Source organism: Pholcus phalangioides, unplaced genomic scaffold (assembly GCF_987345545.1).
Source record: "Pholcus phalangioides strain wild (caught in Gottingen) unplaced genomic scaffold, Ppha-v1.0 ptg000008l_1, whole genome shotgun sequence".
In the NCBI taxonomy this organism is placed as follows: Eukaryota; Metazoa; Arthropoda; class Arachnida; order Araneae; family Pholcidae; genus Pholcus; species Pholcus phalangioides.
The window spans coordinates 47,466,087-47,487,913 of record NW_028301601.1 but is presented as its reverse complement, the minus strand read 5'-3'; the positions used below and the strand labels follow the sequence as shown (position 1 = coordinate 47,487,913).

Sequence of the window (21,827 nt, the reverse complement as noted above, 5' to 3'; positions counted from 1 at the left end):
TTCCAGAAGTAATGAAAGAAATAATAATTAATAAAGGAAATAATTACAGAATTAATGAAGGAAAATTCGAAAATTGATGAAATAAATTATTCCAGCATTAATGAAAGAAATGATTTAATCTTTTTTCACCTTCAGATAAGTTCTCTCTGTCCTTTTTTTTATTACCTTTAAAACCCAGTATTTAGAGACCGAACTGTACCTTTATATGGGCAAATTGCCAGGCGGAAATTTGTTTTTACCGAGTCGCGTGATTTCCTTGCATTTGATGTCCATGCCGTTGTGGCTACTGGATACTCCCTCCAGTAATATAAGCTCGATGCCAAAGAGACATCCAAAGAGTTTCAAAACAAAAGACCTCCAAACAAGCAGACGACAGATAAGATCGTAAAAAGTGAATTTTTGCATACTCCACTTCATAGTAATGTGCTGCCATCTAACCTCAAATTTAAAAGTGACTCATAAGGTGATGACGAATGTTTAAATTAAAAAAACTATATTCCTTATTCCGCTCAGTTCCTTATAAACAAAGCTCATGAACTGAACAGGAAATTCAAACTAAAAGTTCGGTTATTTTATTCGAGCATAAGGAGACGTCCAAAACAAATAACCTCTTAATGAGCAGACGACAGACAAGAAGTCGATTTGTTTGGTTCCTTACGAACTAAGCTCACAAACAGAACTGGAAGTTTGAACTGCCAGTTCAGTAATTTTTGCGGGTCATAAGGAGACGTCCGAAACAAGGAGCTTGGAGAGAAGCAGACGACAGAGATTTTGAGCATCCATCGAGCTTATATTACTCGTAATATAAGCTCGATGATTATAACCTCCGTGGTGTTGTATGCAGTGATCTTTTTGATACGGTGGCCATGGAATGGTCACTTCAGCCGACAACCCTGCTTAATTCAACCGTAACCGTTTTTGATACGGTGTTGGTTATGGTCGTTCATATTATTTTTTGAATAGGAAAGCGTGGTCATAGCAGATATAGAGGGTAGTAATTACAGTGAAGAAAAGTAATGGAACAGATGCAAGATGCCGTTGTGTCATCCATTTTGAAACAAGTGCCATGGAGTAGAGAGGTATGTTGTTTCTTTGATTATAATATCATAAATGTAATTGATGGTTTCGCTTTTTAGATGTACTGTTTAAAGTAAAAATATCGTATGTATTAGAGTATTAGTTAACGATCTCCATGTATAGTAGAGACAGACTCTTCCCCAGAGCCTTCTTAAGAGCATCATGGGGCCCCCGGGCCGAGAGATTTTTCAGAGGCCCTAGTAGGCGAATTCTCGAAAAATTCAACTACTACTCATTTTTCTGAGGCCCCTCTTCTCTTGAGGCCTCCGGGGGCCGTTCAGGTATTACGTTAGCAAATTTTTAGCCATTTTCGACCCCCCCCCCCCCCTTGTCAGCAAAATTTCGTCATCAGCTCTGCCCCTCTGATCTGAATCCTCACTCATATTTTCATAGCGTGGTCGATGATGTAAGCTTTAACCGAACCCCCCCCCCCAGTCATCGATGATGACGTAATACTTGAATGACCCCCCTCCCCGGTCGTACCCATGCAAAGCCGCTTGAAAGGTAATACACTCTTAATGCAGCTTTGTACCCATGCATTAAGACAGCGCTGTTTTCCCTTTTCCCCCACCACTTGAGAATCACCAAAAGATTAGAAAAAAATCGATGTAGGCCTTTAGAGTCGAGTCTCGAAAATTTGAGGTTCCGAATAAGCCGAGGTGCTTGAATTTTTCGATACAATTCCCCTTTCTTGAAATCTCGCTCTTTCTTTCGCCAAGAGCATATTTTGTTTAATTTTTCCTACAAATGCCGGTAGTTTTAGTTTGATGAGGATTTTTGTCTGAATCTCAGTCTGATCCATTCACCCTCTTGATCCCTAGGCTGGGGTCTCCGGTGGGCCCCTCAGACTAGAATTTTCTGCCAGCCGCAGTCTATAGTAAATTTCAAGGGTAAAATAAATCCTATTTTCATATCAGGTCCCCGGAGCTTGAGCCCCTGTTATAAAATGAACATGGACCTTGGCAGCCTTAATCTAATGAATTAAAGCTGGTGAATCAAGTACTAAAAAGGTAAGAGTAAGTATAAATATGTAGGTCTAAAAAAGCAATCATTTGATAATTTTTGTCATACTGCAGTCATCTGCACACGGCTAATTAGGCAGTGCCCTACAGTTTATTGCATATTCTGAACAGGCAGAGGTCAACATTTCGCCCTTTTCTTACTCACCGAGAGGGTGGTGTGCTAACCCTTTCAGTGTGGGACTCCCTGTGGTAATAATATTTTTCTGTGATTTATGTTGTACCCTGAGTCAGGAAAGTTTCTGACAAGGACGAATCAGGCATAGAACTCATGACACCTCTAAACATTCTTTGATACTTCTTCTTAACCATTCATGCTCTTTGTACAACAAATTCCTCTGGGGAATTTCTAATGAATCGGTACATGTTGGAATGTGTTGTGTGAGTGTAGGAAAATGCATGGCCCTAACAAATTTATGTTAGAATTGTGCCTGTTTTGTGTTCTTGCTGGTGCTGCCACCCAACTTCCATATTTTGAAGTGAAGATATGCTTGGATTTTCATGTTATGTAAGTATCATGTTAAAGGTCTGCCTGCTCTAAGTGGAGAGACTTTTTTCAAATGGGAGATCGGCTCACATTCCATCCTTTGATATACTGTAAGCAAGTACATACTGATAGCAGCACTACACTTAACAAACATTACACCGAAACAGACTTCCCGGAAGGTTCACTACACGCACACATTCCAACATGCACCAATTCGTTAGAAGTTCCACAGAGGAATATAGACGAGGTGCATGTCTCGTTTAGTAGTAGTAGGCAAGTATCTTATCAACCTGGGCTACCATGTCCGGAAAAGGGGGAAATAAGTTCCAACCAGCTGATGGATAGTGTATTTTCTTATAGTGGAGACATTTATTAAGCAAATTCGGAACATACACTCTTCAATAATCATGTTGATTTATATTATTGGTTAATAACATGTTGGACATGATATCTATACAGATAGCACACGTTTTGTTATCTAATTCAGGGCATGATAAATTGGGACCACGTTGGGCAAATTGCCGAACGAGGTGGCTAACTTAAGAACATCGTGGATCCCCGAGGAGTCATTTTTTGGAGGCCCTACCTACTACTGCTACACCACACATGCACACTCCCCCCCCCCCCCCCCGCGGAACCCCCAACGAATCGGTACATGCGGGAATGTGCGTGTACGTATAGTGAAACCTGACACCTGATGTGAAGGTTTTTTTTTTGTTTCTCTGTAATGCTTGTTATGTGTAGTGCTGCCATCTGCCACCAGTTTTTCTAACTATGAGTGAAGTGTTATGATTGAATGATTTATCGTTGTAGGACTGTTGCTCTCTGTAGCGAGACTTTTTAACGGGGAGATCAGCTCGCATTTGCACCTTGAAGTTGGGAACCACAGAAAACCAACTTCAGCCGACCACCACTGTGGGGTTCGAACCTGGATCCTCGCATCCCGAGTCCGTCACTATAACCACTCGACCACCACAGCGGCATTTGTGCTCTTGCAAATGAATCCAATGTATTGAATAAATACATTTTCCTGTAAATGCAATGACAAAAAGTCATTGGAATAAGTCTTTTCAGCTTAAAATATATTTTGAAGGAGTTGAAAAACTCAGCGAAGCCCACCAAACTGCGACTGGTCAGTTTTTTGATTTGATGTTGATTCAGTATGCAAACTTTGCATAATATTTATATATTTATTTATTTTTGTAATTTTAATTTCATATCTATGCAATAATTATGTATTTTCACTACTTTGAACACATCTCATATTGTCAGAATTTCGTTCATATTCAAATAAAGAACCATTTCAGTTACTGTTAATACTGGGTAATACAATTAGTGCAGGAACCCACCCCCCCCCTCTGATACAGTCACCCCTCTTTTATGGTAAATTTTTTTTGTCCCACGGGTGTCTGACACTGACTGTCTTTGCCACTGACATTGCGATTTGTATTTCAAGCCCTTGGAATCTGATGTGGAATATAAAGTCCTTGTTTGTGGCTGTGTTTAGCTTGATGGTGAGTATCAATTTTATGGACAATCTTTGTTTTCCCCACGGGTGTCTGCAAAAGAGGGGTTTGACTGTATTTTGGTGGTATGAGAAGCTGATGCATCATCATGTCAAGCTTTCTGATATGGCACAAAATTTTTAGGGCAACCCTCAAAATCTCAAAAACACAGCTAAAACGAAGAAGGGGAAAAAAATCAAATTTTTTCCCAAACTTACCTCTGCCCCCCCCCCCCCCCCCCCGGCCAGTGTGTGTAAATGTGATTAAATTAATCTATGAAACTTTTGAGCACACTTTCTTGATAATCTAATTTTGTGTATACAGACACTCACCGTTTCAGATAACTAATGAACATATTCATATCTATTGTAATGTGGCCACCCAAATGCCGACATCGTATCCGAATGGCATTCTCGGGGAGAATATTTTGTCTGCGCTAGGGAGATGCGAGGTGAGAATATTCTCGTTCTCCGAGAATATTCTCCTATATGTAGAAATTGGAGAATAATCAAGAATATTCATTTTTCTTTTAAATAATTTAAATTTTTGTACTAATTTTGTTTATATTGTGAAATATAAATCAGTTTTCATTGCCTGAAACATTTACAACAAAACAGTTTTTGGTATAATCTGCCCCCCCCCCCCAATGCAACTTTAGTTCGAGGATATTCTCCAGGTCATGATGAGAGGTTTTAAAAGTTTGGTTATATTAGATTTTAGAAACCTTTAGATTAAAACCTTAAAAAATTATTTCAAAAATAGATAAATTTTCAGAAATAAGTTCACAACAAAAGAAATTAAATCAAAGTTGATTGATAGAGGAAGCTATTCTTATATAATCACCTTCATTCTAAGATACAGAACTGTTTTCTTCAATGCACATACACTTAAATTTTGTATCACTCACATTTCTTTAAAAGCTCAATTCAGCCCTGTTGGTTTAATTTTCTTGCTTTCAAACTTTAATATTGTGGTCTATAAACTTCAATATACCAATCTTCTTGACGGGAAGAGAGACGGGGACAGAGAATATTCTTTCAAAGGACTACTATTATAAATTACTAGAGAATATTCTTATCAAAAATAATTATTCTCGAGTTATTTATTATAATACATGTTATTACATATATTCTGGATAATACTCTGTGGAAAGGTTTGGGTAACTGAAGGACTATTATTAATAACTTCAGAATAATACTTATTATTTTCTATAAAATATTCCCCAGTAATTTATGAAAGTAGCCCTTCCACAGAGAATATTCTCAAGGATATTATATGTAACTATATACAGTCAAACCTCGTTAATGAGTCGCTCTTGGGAGCGCAAAAATATGACTTAGCAAGCAGAGTGGCTCGTTAAGTGGAGTAAGACATAGCTGTGCCAATTTCTGCCTGAGGATAATTGGGATTTCCAAAAAAATGACCTGGTAAGCGGAGTGACGTGTTAAACGGGCGACGCACTAACGAGGTGTGACTGTATATTATAAATGACAAGAGAGTATTCTCATCAAGAACTTATAAGAATATTCTCAAGTTATTTATAATAGTCCTACCAGAGAATATTCTCGAATATTCTCCTCGATGAGAATATTCTCAAGAATTTTACATCTCTAGTCTTCGCTGTGAGCATGCCATGTGCATGTGTTGTCGACATAAGACTCTGATGTATCAGAGTCTTATGTCGATGTATCAGAGTGTTTTGTTTTCTCATGAAATATAAATTCATGTCTACGAACTATGAATTTTTATTGAATTGAAGGAAAATTATTACATAAATTCATTGCATTCGGGAGAAAGATTATAAATACATTTCCTTCATATTTTGAAGAAGTACTACGTCATTTTTTAGAGAAAATATACAGTGATCACCAAATGATGAAGGATGAAGCATCAGACCAAATTGTTATTTATTGTTTGTTTCCTGTTAATTGCAATTATATATTTAAAAAACTTATTTTAATGTATATCTTACATCTGAATCCTATATTTAAAATGTCGCATACATATTTATTTATAGGTGGGATCTACAGGGGAATGCTGTAGTTCTCTGATGATTACCCCTACAAGTGTCCAGCTGTTATACAACCACCGGGCGCTTTGCCACTGACATTGCTATTTGTATTTCAAGCAATTGGACTCCGATGTGGAATATAAAGGTGTTTGTAGCAGTGTTAAGCTTGATGGTGAGTATCAAATTACAATTGATGTATTAGTTATATACTAGCTATAATACCCGGTGCTGCCCGGGTTTTCTTAAATGAGGCTTTTTGTATCATTTTGTGATATCTCTCTTTCTTTGAGGGACATACAAACCGTGTCCAAGTTAACCAATATGGTGACTTCCTGCGCGATTCATGAAAGAAACAAATCTAGATTTAAAGAAACACGTAGAAATGAATAAATATATATTTTTTTTTTAAGGGGTGCTAGGTATTTCAATTCTCTAACCCCCCCCCCCCCCCCCCCCTGAACTTCAAGTTATCCATCTGCCTGTTTCAGATTTCAAAAAATGCTTAGTTAAAGCTGTCAAATTTCTTCGATGTACTTTATGGGCCCATAAATAGTTTTAAAATATCCTAAACTATATGAATTTATGCAGTTGAATATTAAAAGACAATATGGGGACTTTATTTTTCATACTTGAGAAGATATAAATAAAAAGTTGAAATCAATGTTATTGCATGGATATCTAACTCAAAAGTAGATTTGGCTAATTACTTCATATTTAATTTTATGTGCTTCGTATCTCTAACCGAACTCAATATTTCAAAATGTAGAATTCAATACAATTTTTAAAATTATTGATTTGGCAGGAAACCCCTATTAAATTTCCACATTTATGCAGTAAAACCGGCAATTTTAACACTGATTTCTATGGGGATCATCCTTTGCCTGACTCTCAAGTGAAGCTGATGATGATTCTGACGACTGTTGAAAAGTGGCAAACTATTATAAAGGCATAAACTATTGTAATTATACTGGCAGCATTAAAGAAGTGACAAACCATTGTAAAATCATATACACATCTGAAACGCATTATTAGGAACCATGGTAACCAAAGTAAATGTTCCAAAAGTGATTGTTGAGGCCCAGAAACCATTGTTATCCGACAGTTTTTCACTCATTTCGGGCACTTGCCCAAGTCTGACAAATTTTTAGAATAGCCTATATCACTCAAGTTGGGTCCCGTTTGGTAAATTTGGCGACAATCGATCTAAAATTGTAGATTTCTATAGAGAACATACACACTCACACACACACACAGAAAAGCAATTATTTATATATAATTATGATATATGTCTTCTCCTGCTCTGCAGTGGAAGACTTCTAGTCACTCATTCATGTTGGTAGGATCTCCTGCTATTTTACAAGGTAACCATAATCGGAGAAACTCAATGAAATGCCTTCATTTCATTGTACATCTCACAAAACACAACCTTTCAGGTCAAAGTAAGAGAAAAAGGAATCATCCCCCCCCCCCCGGTTCAATGCGCCAAACAATACCAGTTAAAGTAAATATGAAGATTATGAATTATTCATATTTCAGCACACAAACTGAAATCATGGTCTCAGACGAGTGAAAAAATCAAACTTGAGCACCTGAAAGGACGGTCATCAGTTTTTAGCAATTGACCCCATGTTGCTTTTTTTTCTGGAACATGGATGTTTACTTGTCACGTGATATTACATGATCAACACTGATTGGACATTGCGAGCCATTATGTGTTACTGTGATGCGGAATCTAAACATTTTTCGGTGAACTCACCCACATACAATGATGGTTACTCGTGGGAAATTCCTCGCTTTTCATTCAACATTAAACAAAAGAATAACTAGAAAAAAAAATGCAGTTTAATGCTAATGCCTTTCTTGAGCTCTTCTCATATGGTTCAAATGGCCAGAGTCCCTCACAGACGAGGACAGGAGCAAAAAAAGGAGAGACAATAGGACATTTATGAGTGGAAAAAACTTCAATTACTTGACGTTTTCATTTCAACTTAGACTCAATTCTTGGAAAATTCTTATGAATTTCAAAAATGAGTCGCTATAATAGTTTTTCATTGCACATCGTCAACTCAAAAGCCATAAACTTTGATGATTAACTAATAATACCGTATCTCTGACAAGAGATACAGTATCAAGGCCGCTACTCGATAGATACTTAGTTAGTCGGGGCAAGCACACATTTAATTTTTAAGGAGAGGCTAAAAGGGTGAAATTTGCACTCCCTCTGATCTGGTGCACGGACACTAGATCCCCCTAGTTAGAACACCCCCCCCCCCCCCAAAGTCCTTCCCCCACCCCAGTTTCATCCCTGAGCAAAATAGTCTAGTCTCTAGTACTTTGAAGGGGTATTTTTTTAAACAGGCAATCAGCAATGTCGACAGCTAGCTGCTAGCAGGTTGGTGTTACCCCTGAGAGCCGTGAGCAGGTTGGTGATACCCCTGAGAGCCGCGACACATGGTTTGAGAAACACTAATGTCCCAGTATTTCAGTTTTTTCTCTTAGGCAACTTTTAAAGAGCTAAATTTGATTCATTATCTGCATTGCTTTTAGATATGGAAAACAAAAATAAAGAAAAAAAATTTTTCTTGAAAAAAGTGAAAAGTTACGTTTTTTTTCTTTCAAATATTCAGAAGATCAATATAAGAATACTTAAGATTTAAGCAATGTTCGTGAAATGTGAGTTACAGTTATTTAAGTAATTTATAATATGATTTTGAAAAATTTAATGTTGGGTTTAATTATTCTAAAGAATGATTATTATATAACAAACAAAATCAATTAAAATCATTGAATTTTGTGATATTTTCTCTGAGGTTCATGAGGTGGGGGAGGGATCATTTTCAGCGAAGTTCCAGTTGTACGGTTTTCACCCATATACAACGTTTTTATGTGACCTCTTGAACGCCGTATAAACGAGGTTCCATTTGTGGTAAAGTATCTGTAGAGTGGGAAAAATGACCTTAGACAAGTTAGAAAGTGAAGCTTTCCTCTGTTTCATGATTTCTATTTAGGATTTGCTATTCAGATGGATATAAGAATCCGACATCATAAAGCTCAATTGGGCATTCGAAAGAAGATAGGTTGGGCCACAGAATGCAGAGAAACAGTTTAAAAGTTCCGCATCTTTTCAAGAACACCCTCATAAAATCTGCATGTAGGTCTTGAGTTTCGGGAATACTAATTCAGAAGAACTCTTGTCATAAAAATTGCTTCAGGTGAAACAATAACAAGAAAAATTTCAGAAAAAAATCAGGATTCCGGGATTTTTGAGAGTTTCGTCACTTTTGATTCTGCGGAAAAAGCTCCCAGGAACCCTAGGATTCCGCAGAACACCAGTTGGAAAACCCTGCCCTAGCAATGCATTTCAGACGTGTATATGCCTTTACACTTGGTTTGACACTTCTCTAACGCTGCCAGTGTATTTATAATAGTTTTTGTCTTTATAATGGTTTGCCACTTTTTCAATCCTCCGAGTAATAAGGCTTTTTGAATATCAGTGTTAAAATTGCCGATTTTATTGTAGAAATGACAAAAATTTAGTGGGGACCACATTGTAATTTTAAAAAATTTATTGAATTCTTGATTTTTGAAATATTGAGTTTGCTTAGAGATATGAAGTCCACAAAATTAAATATGAAGTAATTAGCCGGACCTGTTTTTGAGTTGGATATCAATTTTGCAATAACATTGATTGCAACTTTTTATTTATATCTTCTCAAGCATGAAAATGTCTCCTTATTGTTTTTTGATATTCAACTGCATAAATTCATATAGTTTAGGATGTTTTAAAATTAATTATGGGCCGTTAAAGTACATTGAAGAAATTACACAGCTTTAACTAAGCATGTTTGGAAGCTGGACATGCAGATGGATAACTTGAAGTTCAAGGGCGGAGGATCGAAATACCTGGCGCCCCTTAAAAAAAAAATATATATATATATATATATATATATATATATACACATTTCTACTTTTCTTTAAATCTGGATTTGTTTATTTCATGAGTCGGGCAGGAGGTCGCCATATTGGCTAACTTGGACACAGTTTGTATGTCCCTCAAAAAAAGAGAGGGAGATGTCACGTGATCCAAAAAAACCTCATTGAAGAAAATCCGGGCAGCACAGAGTATTATAGCTAGTGGTGTATAAAATCAAATCACAAATAAAAAGTGAGCGATCAGAAATATGAAATTACACAAATGATTGCAATCATAATCTTACTTTGTCATCAGAAATATATTTCACACTCTAGTTCATTCCCATTTTACAAATCCGAGCTGGTAACTTCTCTTGGTAACTCTTCCAGGTAACATCTGGTGGTAACCATAGGTAGATAGTGATATTCCCCCTCGCCATCATTATTCAACCCTTAGTGATTCACCCTCCTCCCATTCGAGGAGCTGGTATCCTCTGAATGTTTATGTTTAACTTATGCTTAATGTTTAACTTATATTTATGTTTATCCATTTGATTTCATTGTTGTCCAGTGTAATTTGTCCTTGTAACTAGAATTTTTCATTTGTCATTTGTTATAGTCTGAAGAAGAGAAAGGCTATGGATATATAGGAATGCCAAGAAAGCAGGTATGTTTTCTAATTCATCTGAATTTTTTTGAGAATATCTTTTGTTATTCCTCTTTATCTTTTTATCATATTTTCGTATTTTGGGTTAAAATTTTTTTCAATTAGTTCATCTACTTGGTCTCATGAAACTGCATTTAAATGGTCTTGTAAATATCTAGTATTTAATATTTCCTGATAATATTCTATCCTGATAAGAGGCCTAATTGTAATATGCACGTACCTTAAAAAACGGCTCAGCATGTAATGTGGCAGTAAGCCCAAAACGTAATGTCACACCTTCCTTATATAGAGGGGGGGGGGGGGAAGCATGTCAGTCACAGTGAAACTGGTCCATTAACCGAAGGAACATACCAATCCCAGGCTTTGGTTTTAGGTATCGTAAATGGAAATAGAGGAAAAGACCTCTGGCACTGAAACAGGAATGTTCAAGGTCGTCAGAACCAACTCATGATGTCACATAAGAGTAGCAATGATTCTTGAAACTTGGACAGTCACTGTTGTTAGGATCAACTCCATAGCTGAAAACAAGAATGAAAACCAAAAACACAGCAAAAGTATGGGTGTCTACAGCCACCCACACCTTAATGCAATTACAATTAGATAGCACATTTTCTTATAATCACCCTAACTCAAAAGTGGAGTATGCAGAACTTTGTAAGACAGTAGTAAAGGGGATTGCAGAAGATGTCAGGAAGTTCAATTGCAATATTGTAAAGAAAGCACTGGAAGATAATAGGAGCTTAAAATCAGCAAAACGAAAACTGTGTTGGAAGCAGTGGCGTTGGAAAGCGGGTGCGGCCCGCACCGGGTACCAGCTCTGAGGGGGTGACAAAAAATTGCTGGTTCTGTATTAATGCGCCTTTTTGTTACATAAAATATGTCAAATAATTTACATGAGCCTTTACAATCACTAATTGCAGAAAATTGCAGGAGAATGATGTGATGCTGTAATAATTTAATATTATTGTGTGGTGCATAGGGGGAGGGAGTGTTCTGTGTCATTTCTTTTGAACTTTGCTCACGCTGAAGTAAACAGTTGGTCCTGGTGACTGCTCGTCTTATCCTTCACACAAATATCATTTGCCCCAAGTTGTTCTGTGCAACATGATATTCAGGGCCTCAACTAGGTGGTGCTCCTGCCGCTGAACCAGAAGGGATGCCGAATTCACCATCTAACTGCTTCCTCTACATGCAAGGGACACCAAAATTCCGGCTTGTCCCGGGTGACAAATTATATAGTTTCGGCCTTGATTATATTTTAAATCCAAACATCATAATAATATTTAAAAAATCGTCAACTAATAAGACAAATTCCAGGAAATACTAAAAAATTCCTTAGGCATTTCAACACGCTATGGGTTCCGTCGTCAGAGGATGAGAATATCACGCTGACCGAGTTTCCCACTTAATTGATTTCCAGATCTTCAATCTCGGTTGTGCAGTGGAAAGAAAAACTACACGTCTGTTCAAGTCAAGCGTCATGGCAAGAATAAAGCGAAGCTCCTGCATGTAAGTTAACTTGGTCAGCGTGATATTCTTATCCTCTGAAGACGACGCCCATAGTGTGTCAAAATGCATAAGAAATTTTTTAGTGTTTCCTGGTATTTGCCTTTTATTTGTTGCCCTATTTAAAAAATGCTTCCTCTATGAATTTCATTTTATATTTTGGTGGACATGGAGGTGACAAGTTAAAACTCTGCACCGGGTGCCACCAGACCTTGCTACGCCACTGGTTGGAAGAAAGGATATTTTTGCCATAAAAAGGAAAGATGGAAATGAAATTATTAGTATTGTTGAGAAATTTTATAATACTCTATACAAACATGAAGAAAGGAATTGGATCAGAGGAAACAGAGCAGGAAGAGAAAAGAAAATAGAGGAGAATTTGTATAAGTACCACCTGTGCTGAAAGAAGAAGTCTAAAAGGCTATAAGATGTATGAAAAAAAGAGAAATGCCCAGGTGGAGATAGGATTTCAATAGACATCATTAACGGAACAGGAGAAGAATTTGACAGTATGCTAGCTGCTTTGTTTACAAATTTTCTCACAAAATCGGATGTTCCAAAAGATTGGAATAATACAATGATAGTTCTTTACAAAAAGACTGAAAAATAGGATATCGAGAATAATTGACCAATCAGTCTCCTATCAGTAATTTATAAGATCTTCACCAAAGTGCTGACATATAGGCTTTAAGCCACATTAGAGGCATACCAGCCAAAAGAACAAGCAGATTTTCAAAATGAATTTAGTACAATGGATCACATCAAAACACAATCAGGGAACTCGTAGAGAGAGACGAGGAATACACATTACCATTATGCATGGCCTTCATTGATTTTGAGAAAGCGTTTGACTCTGCCTTTACATCTGCTGTATTTAAAGCTCTAGATGTAATTGGAGTAAAGACTTACATCACAATATATTGTTATTATCAGCAGTAATCCAGGCAAACTGAAGAAATAGATGGCTTTTTTCTCATCCCAAGATATCAAAGAAACAGTTGTTTTCTGGATATTGGGCTGAGGTGATTTCGGAAGAAAAGTTATCTCGTCTTCACCGGGACTCGAACCCAGGCCCTCTTGCATACTGGGCAAGCATGCTACCATCTACACCACTGGAGACATGACCCTGCATTCCTTCCTTCCTTATTTTACACACTGTGTCGTGAGATCACCTCAGCCTAATATCCAGAAAATAACTGTTTCCTTGATATCTTGGGCTGAGAAAAAAAGCCATCTATCAACCATCCCACCTGGGGACCATTTCCTGAAGTTAAGAGACTACTAATGTATCAATGTATCTACTTCAGCACCTCACGACACAGTGCGTGAAATAAGGAAGGCAGGGCCATGTCTTCAGTAATGTAGATGGTAGCATACTTACCCGGTATGCAAGAGGGACTGGGTTAGAGTTCCTGTGGAGACGACTTCTTCTGAGAAAAATAACTGTTTCCTTGAACTGAAGAAATGATACAAGAACTGGCAAAGGCAAGTGGGTTTGAAAATGAATCAGCAAAAGTTTTGCCGATTCCTCCTTTGCTTTGAAGAACAAGATCCTGCTCAACAAAACAGAAGTAGAAAGCTATATATACTTGGGACTAGAAATTGCCATAGGCAACAGAATTATTAATTAAATAAGCAGAATAATCAGGATTGGATTGAGCACTTTTGGCAAAAGCTATAATTCTGAAGAGCCACATGCCATTATGCCTGAAAAGAAAAGTGTTTAACCAGTAGAAGAGACAGAAAACGAATCACTTGAATAAGAAGCCACACAAAGGGTACATGATGTCATGGAAAAAATTTAACATTTGAAACGGAAATGGGCTGGGCATATTGCAAAAAGACAGGATAAGTATAGTGGACAGGTGGACTGCAAGTATTTTGGATTGATAACCCTATGGTGTTAAATGTCTGAGAAGGCGTCCCCCATGCAAGATGAATCGACGAGATCAGAAAAGTGGCCGGAGTCAACTGAATGGTAAAAGCATCAGAGTAAAATGGAAAAATTTAGAGGAGACTTTTATCTAGCAGTGTATTGAAAATGGTTGATGGTGATACATAAAATATGTAACAGTGATTTTGTTAATGAAATTTTAGGAATATAGAGCCAATTATGAATGCAGTTGCTATGGTAATAATCATAAATGTTTTGATGCACAACGATACATTTTTCTTCACTGTGACTTTACTCTTTTTTTCTTCATGTGACATTCCTTCTACTATGTTTAAAACTAAGGTATATAACTATTTCTTTTTCAGCGTTTGCAGTTGGCTCGAGAGTCATGGAAGAACAACTTGAGCAATCCTGAGTTTATATAGATGTTTCCTACAGTTGCTGAGGTAATTCATATTTTCCATAAAACTTAACTCTCTGTGGTCCCTTGTATATATTTTAATGTATGTATAATTTCTTTTCTCAATTTTTATTGTATTTTAGAAAGTACATCTTTTAGTTTCATTAAAAGTTTAATTAGAGTACAAAATACCGCTATGCAAGGCTCAATTACATTGGGTGAGTTTGCTAGCTATTTTCTGGCGAGTAAAGAAGCGAGCGAGCAAACTGGTTTCAACTAGTACAGCAAATTTCAATTACACGGGACTGGTAAGGACTCACTAGATGAGCGAGCAACTCGTTTTATTTCCCTTCTTTTTTGCATATTGTTGTCTTTCTTTTTTTGTTGCGAGCTAATGTTAGAGGGAAAAAAAAGTAGCCACACCCGAGAGATAACAAAAACGCCAGCAAGTAGCTAGAAAAGTAGTTTACCTTTCAACTTTTCAAGTTTATTTGATAACCTTATTACACAGAGGGACTTCAGTAGCAGCAAGTAAAAACGCAAGCGAGTAGCTAGCAGCTAGTAAACTAACCCAACGTAATTGAGCCTTTCAGTACAATAACTTTTTATCCAGAAAAAGTTGATTCCTCATTGTCTTTGCTGAAGTTCAGGGAATCTGAAATAAAATTCAAGTCAAAAACTAACTTTGCTAAGCAAGGTCTTATACGTATATATATTTTTTTGTAGGTAACGTTAAAATCAAGGAAAAACATATTTTGCCCTTAATTAACAATTTTAGCTAATTAAAAATGCACAGTAGCAGATTAATGTCGGTCGAGACCCCGGGCGCAAAAGAAAATATTAGGCCCTTTAAATTGGAAAAAGGTATGAAATTTGGGTGTTTGGGGCCCGTTGCGCCTCTGAAAATCTGCCTCTGAAAATGCACTCCAATTGATTAAATTTTTGTGTCGATGTATTGTTTCAATTTAAAATATGCTAACAGCATCAATTAAGGTCTGTTACATTAATTTTTTGTCGAAACACATTTTAAGAAGTCTCAGAGGCAATTTTAGGCTTACATCTTTTATGCATTCTAATTGAAATAACACTATCTATGAAAAATTAAATTACACAAAAATTCAGCTATCAAATGGTAATTTAAATTATTTCATCCATTGCATGATTCCTTTCAGATATGCCAGAAGCGCATAAAAGCTTTCAGGAGTACTGCAGCTGATCGAGTTGTGAATGGGATTTCAGAAATTGTTGCTGTGATATGGGATGTTATTGTGGTTGTGTGGCACTGGTTGATGACTTGACTGCTATTCTTAGTAGTTTTCCTTCATTTGAAACTATCCGTCAGTAACATTTTTGATATCAGTTATGAACATTTATTTGTATCCCGCAGAAATGAAGGAGACATTGTTGATGTGCATTCATATTGTAGTACATAATGACTGTTTAATATAAACCTTATTCATTATTTCTTTTTGTTTTTCTTGTACTTCAGAATTGATGATAGTGATATTTCTCATCTAACATAAACATCGGTCATGGTGGAAAGGCTGACATCACCCTTGTAAAATTTAAAAAAAACATCAAGCAAGTGTCACAAAAAACAGTCAGTTCTCTTTAAAAATTGACGCTTTTTCCCTTTATCTTCCAATGATTTTGGGGTCATTTGGGCAGAATGTTTGTTCATGTCATTTCTGATTGAACACAATATTTTTTTTCAGATCAGCATTGAAGTTTTTCCTCCAATTTCACTTGTTTTTTGCGTATGGATTTTATAAAATAATTTTTATGAATAAAAATTGTGTCCCCTCTGGTCCAGTGCCTGGTGCATGAAATCATGCATCATTTTCAAAAGTAGGCAGCTATGTTTTTGCTTACTCTTTTTCTGTTAAAAAGTGGATACCGGCCCCGGGCGATAGTAAATTTTCGTTCGTACTTGCGACCCGGGTTGCTACATACCGTGATCAGATCTAAAACTGGGAACCGTCGGTGACTGGGAGCCGTTTTTGATGGAATGGTATATTAAAGAAAAGGCAATAAAAATTTCTTTGCCATGTGTTAAGACGCCACTGCTTCCAAGTCTATCTCCGCCTTGTTGTTGTATCCCATTAACAGCCGTGCGGTAAGCACAGGTTTTTTCGTCAGCAGCTTTGTATTTTGAAGTTTTTAAATTGTTTCCTCCGATTAAATATGTCTTTAGAAAGAAAATATAAAACTTAAAGCAATGTAAAGCACTAAATACAAAGCTTTTAAGAGTTCATATATAATATAGTATACATATTCATATATATACCCGAAATTATCAATCACTGATAGCATCCACGAAAGGAAACGTGATTTCTCTATTCTGCATGGAAAGACTGACATGAAATTATAAATCTGCTCGGGGGGGGGGGGGGGCAAGGAAATGGAACTTTTCTTAATTGATAAAAAAAAAAAAATTCGAAACAATTTTTTTTGTGAATTTTTTTTTGGTCGAGTCTATGTGTCCCTGGGGGAGGGGGGGCGGGTACCCCCCTTCGGGAGAACCTCCGGATTTCTGGATTCCAAAAGTTGGCACGTCTGAAGAGATCTCAGCAACGGGATAAGGCCAGTGGCGTTTATTCATTGTGCCCTTTGTGAGCCTTCTTGAATTGACTACCGCAAAACGGCGATTCCTTGGCGCGAAAAAAAGTCGCCACGTTGGTGCTTACAAGCGATTTCAAAAGAGAAAATACATCGATGCTCATCTCTATGTCCCCTCACATACTGACGAGGCGGAGAGAGCGAAAATGACCGCAGGCGTTCTGAAAGGTAAAGAAGAAAAGCCTTTGAGCGGGAAAAGTGACATCTCGCCAACTAGTAACCCTACCAGACTGTTCATGCCAAATCAATCAGTTTGGCAATATTGGAGGATTCCAATAAACCAGCGGTTCTCAACCAGTGCTCCGGGGCCCTTATAGGGAAGGGCCCCGTGTGAACTCCCAGGGGCTCCGTGGCCACTCGAGGAAAATAAATAAAATAACCAAGTAAATTTGAAAAAAATAATTATTAATATTTTTGAATAATAAAAATAGGTCAGAAACTTTGATGAATAAATAAAAAATAGGCGTCCGGGGCGCCGCCATAGAAATTACATACCGGAAAGGGCTCCGTGGGTCAAAAAAGGTTGAGAAGCGCTGTAATAAACCCGTTAATCCTCAAAAGACTACAAGTCCTGATATATGTTTTTAATGACTTCTTGTATCAAACCGTTGTTTTGAATATTATTGTATTATAATATTATTGCATAAAGATTTAAATAATTATACTTCAATCAAGATAGACAACAGAATTAGTTAGACACTGAATAAAAATACATGCCTATAATCCGCAGAAGCTAATTTCGATACTTTCTAAACAAAATATCACCGTTAATGAGATGAAGTTATCCATACACCTCGATGACGCAACTGTAATTTTTTTTATGGACAGCGTATCATTATGAAAATGATTGTTATTAGCGATAAATGTATACGTGGTCGTTAATCACAAATTATCAGAATGGATCCATTATATCATTATTTATGACATCCCAGAATTACAGATTCCTCCTATATGCAGGGCCGTCTTAAGAGCACGATGGGCCCCGGGGCCAAATGATTTTTCTGAGGCCCTACCTACCAGGCAAATTCTCGAAAATCTCAATCACATCTCTCTTTTGTGAAGCCTTTTTTTATCTTGAGGTGTCCCGGGCAGTGCCGTCTTCAGGCATGGACCCACCCGGGGGCCTCACAAAAATTAGATCTGGTTGAAATTTTAAAGAATTTGCCTGGTAGGGCCTCAGAAAAATCACTTGGCCCGGGGGGCCCATGATGCTCTTAAGACGGCCCTGCTCCCGGGTCGTGCCCTGGTGGGCCCATGCCTTAAGATGGCACTGCTTTTATCCGGCATGTTCTATGCATAACCAATTTCAATGAACGCACGGATGCTGCAATAAACTGGTTTCGATTTTGTAAGAAATACAGAAATATGTATTGTGTGTGAGATGTTCATTATTTGCATCAGAAAAAAAATCTTGTTCCTCTTTCATAACACACGGCATTCCAATTCAAATCCACGGAAATAACAGATATTCAGTACAATAAAATAAAAGAGAAAAAACAGAAACCATGTTTCAACAATGTTAGTAAGCGATGAGCAATCATCACGGTGTTTATCCGTTTTCCTAAAAAACGGGATCTCAAACATTTTCCCCCCGCGCCGCCCATTTCTCTTATGAAGAGCCATTGGCGTACGCAAAGGGGGATTTGGGGTTCTAACACTCCCCCCCTTAAGCCAAGATTATAGTGTTATTTTGCCGGAAAAAACGTAACCCCCCCCCCCCCGAGAAAATTCTGCGTACGTCTATGAAGAGCAGTTGTAAGAAAAGCATTTCTTTGAAAAACCTTTGTCAACACCACTGCGAAGCTGCACCCCCTGACTAAGGTTGACGAGCACAGTTTGAGAACCCTTGCTAATCCATCAACGTGTTGACAAATCGACGGCCGTCATTCGAGGGAGGGGGGACTTTTGAAAATACACTAAAAATGGTATATATACATACAAATATATATATACTAGAGGAACCCGCCCCGCCCCCTTTTCTCATTACAACATATCTTGTTTATTTCGTCCCACTTCATCAGCGTACTATGGAAAAGGACATGTGAAAGCACCAGCTTACTGAAGAAGCGAATTTTACAATAAGAAAACAACAAAAAAAACAAATGTGGATTCATCAAGTACCCCCTGAAAACTTGCCCATGGAGGTCCCCAGACTCCAATTCGCTGAATTTTAGTGGGGCCCAGACTGGATTTATCTCGGGCTACCGATGTGTTGCAAATTTTACATTGTTAAACAACAAAAATCAATGAGATTCATCAAGGGACACCCAAAATGAAACCTGTCAACATTTCCATGGGGCCCCGACCTGGAAACTTGTCGGTCATCTCCCCGGTGAGGGGCCACGAAAATTTTAAATTTTTATCAATTTTACAACGAATGAAATCAAGGGCCCCCCATCCAGCAGCAGGGACCCAATACTCAGATTTTTAGTGGGGGACGCAGACTGAATTCTGGATTTATCTCGGGCTTCCGCTGTTGCAAATTCTACAATGTTAAACAACAGAAAAGAATGAGATTCATCCAGGGCCCCCAAAGTAAAACCTGTAAACATGGGGTCCTGACTTGGAAGCTTGTCGGTCATCCCCGCTGCGATCGCCATGAAAATTTCCATTTGTATTCATTTTACCAACGAATAAAATCCAGGGTCCCCAACCAATTACCTGGGACACCAATTCGCATACTTCTAGTGGGGCCCCCAGATTGGCTTTATCTTGGGCTTTCGTTGTTGCAAATTCTAAAACGTTAAATAACAGAAAAGAATGAAATTCATCCAGGGCCCCCAAAATAGAACGGTCCCCTGACTCGGAGCTTGTCATACATCCCCCCTGTGAGTGCCACGGCAAATGTTCATTTGTATTCATTTTACCAACGAATAAATTACAGGCCCCCGCCCCCTCAATTACCCGTGACCGAATTCGCAAATTTTATGAGGTCCCCAGACTGGATATAGCTTGAGCTTCCGCTATCGCAAATTTTTCAATGTTAAAACAGAAAGAAAACAACGAGATCTATCAAGGGCCCTGGAAATCAAACCTTTTAACTTCCCCATTAAGGACCCCGACCCTGTGTGTTGGGAGCACTGGTGTTATATGTATATGACACATATACATACCTCTCAGCATGACCCCCCCTTCTCGATTCTGGACCCGGAACGATTCTTATCACTTTTTGATTTTTCACACTATAAATTAACCACAGAGGGCCCCCGAAAAGCTGGTTTGGGGGCTCGCCATCTATTCCAGACTAGGGGCCCTGCTGTAGGATGTGGGAGCCTCGTAACTCCTACATGCACGTAACTTGGTCCCGATGGGTCCCGAATATGCTAGAGTTAAATGAATACTTGACCTAAAATCGTAACCGATTTCCGTCACTCACTTCCCTAACATAAAATCGTCACTAACTTCGGTTGCTTAGAAACAGGCCCTTTTCGAGTTTGTGATTTTATATTATGGAGTAGATATACATACATTGAGTTCATGTTCTTTGCCTGCCCTCCTTCCCTGGAAAACGTTGAAATAACGTTCCTGGAAAAATCTCTACAAATTTTCGTTGAAATTCTAAGAACATGTTCACGCCATAAATTCAGTAGAAAGGGATCCACTGAAAAGTATGATCTGGGGGCCCGCGAAAGGTCCCATCCTAGGGGCCATGATTAGGATGCATGGAGTACTCAATTTATATGAAAGTTGATAGTCTTTTCACGAATCCACCAGTCTTCGAAGACGAGATGTGATGCATGAATTTTGCAATGGACACTCTTTTCGATATAGCGGCTATTTTCAAGAATAATGATGATTAAGGAGAAAAAAATCGCATTTTTATATACCCTACTCACATGAATAACGTTTTCATTTTTTTGGTTACCAAGCCAGTCTTTCTGCGGAAGACGTAGTTACCCGAATTTGTGGCAATCAAGTCATGATGGAAAACCAACAACATTCTAGCTTGAAATGGCAATCTACGCCTGTAAAAACTGGTGTTATATCTCCACAGTAATCTATTATTTATTATTCATCCAACATTCTCTGCAAAGACAAATCTCCTTTTCTAACTCCCCACACGAAATACTATAAATGGGTTTCAGCATGCAATTCAAATAACGACTGTAATAATCAATCATTACAATACACACAATATTATAGTTATTTTCAACATAATAGTTTAATTAATTCAGCTTTATACATTTTCATCAACATATAGTATATTTTCAGCTCGAATAAAGTACACAAAATCTCCGAAAAAGCGTCTCTTAATTCTTGCACGACGTTGAACATTCTTTCACGTAAATTAAACATTAGACACACATTTTTCCGTCCGATAACTTCCCGACAGTCACATGCATCATTCTGAATGTCACGAGCATCGAGTGGACATCACCGACAAGTAAATAGAAAACAAAGGGCAAAAATGTAGGGATGATCATTAAGACGTACGTATCTAGAACCACATACCCATGCCGACCTTCAGAGTGAAAAACGATAATTTTCTAGAACAGTCCTCTAATTTCAAGCAGTAAAATCAAAGTTGGAAAACTCAGATAACGTAGTGTATGTAATACGAATACCCTCCGTAGATATTAAGTAATTAAGCGTCACACGAACAACATCTTACGAAATTGATTTTGATGTTGGGAGGAAGTTGTTCCTGAAAATTTCATTTACACCCGATATGAAAGAGCGCTTATTTTTCGCTGGACTTGAGCTGCACCGACGACGAGATGATCGAGCAC

The 21,827-nt window shown here is 37.7% G+C and overlaps 1 long non-coding RNA gene and 1 other non-coding gene across 2 annotated transcripts; one reads left to right on the top strand and one right to left on the bottom strand.

Moving 5' to 3' along the window:
• The first annotated feature begins 671 nt into the window (after nt 1-671).
• LOC149084422 (uncharacterized) lies at nt 672-15,944 on the top strand. The gene is made up of 5 exons (XR_016193035.1): nt 672-1,079; nt 6,106-6,271; nt 10,631-10,678; nt 14,444-14,524; nt 15,651-15,944. It is a non-coding gene; the product is annotated as an uncharacterized LOC149084422 (long non-coding RNA).
• Nucleotides 13,231-13,304, bottom strand: TRNAT-AGU (transfer RNA threonine (anticodon AGU)). Its single transcript has one exon. It is a non-coding gene; the product is annotated as a tRNA-Thr (tRNA).
• Nucleotides 15,945-21,827: the final 5,883 nt, after the last annotated feature.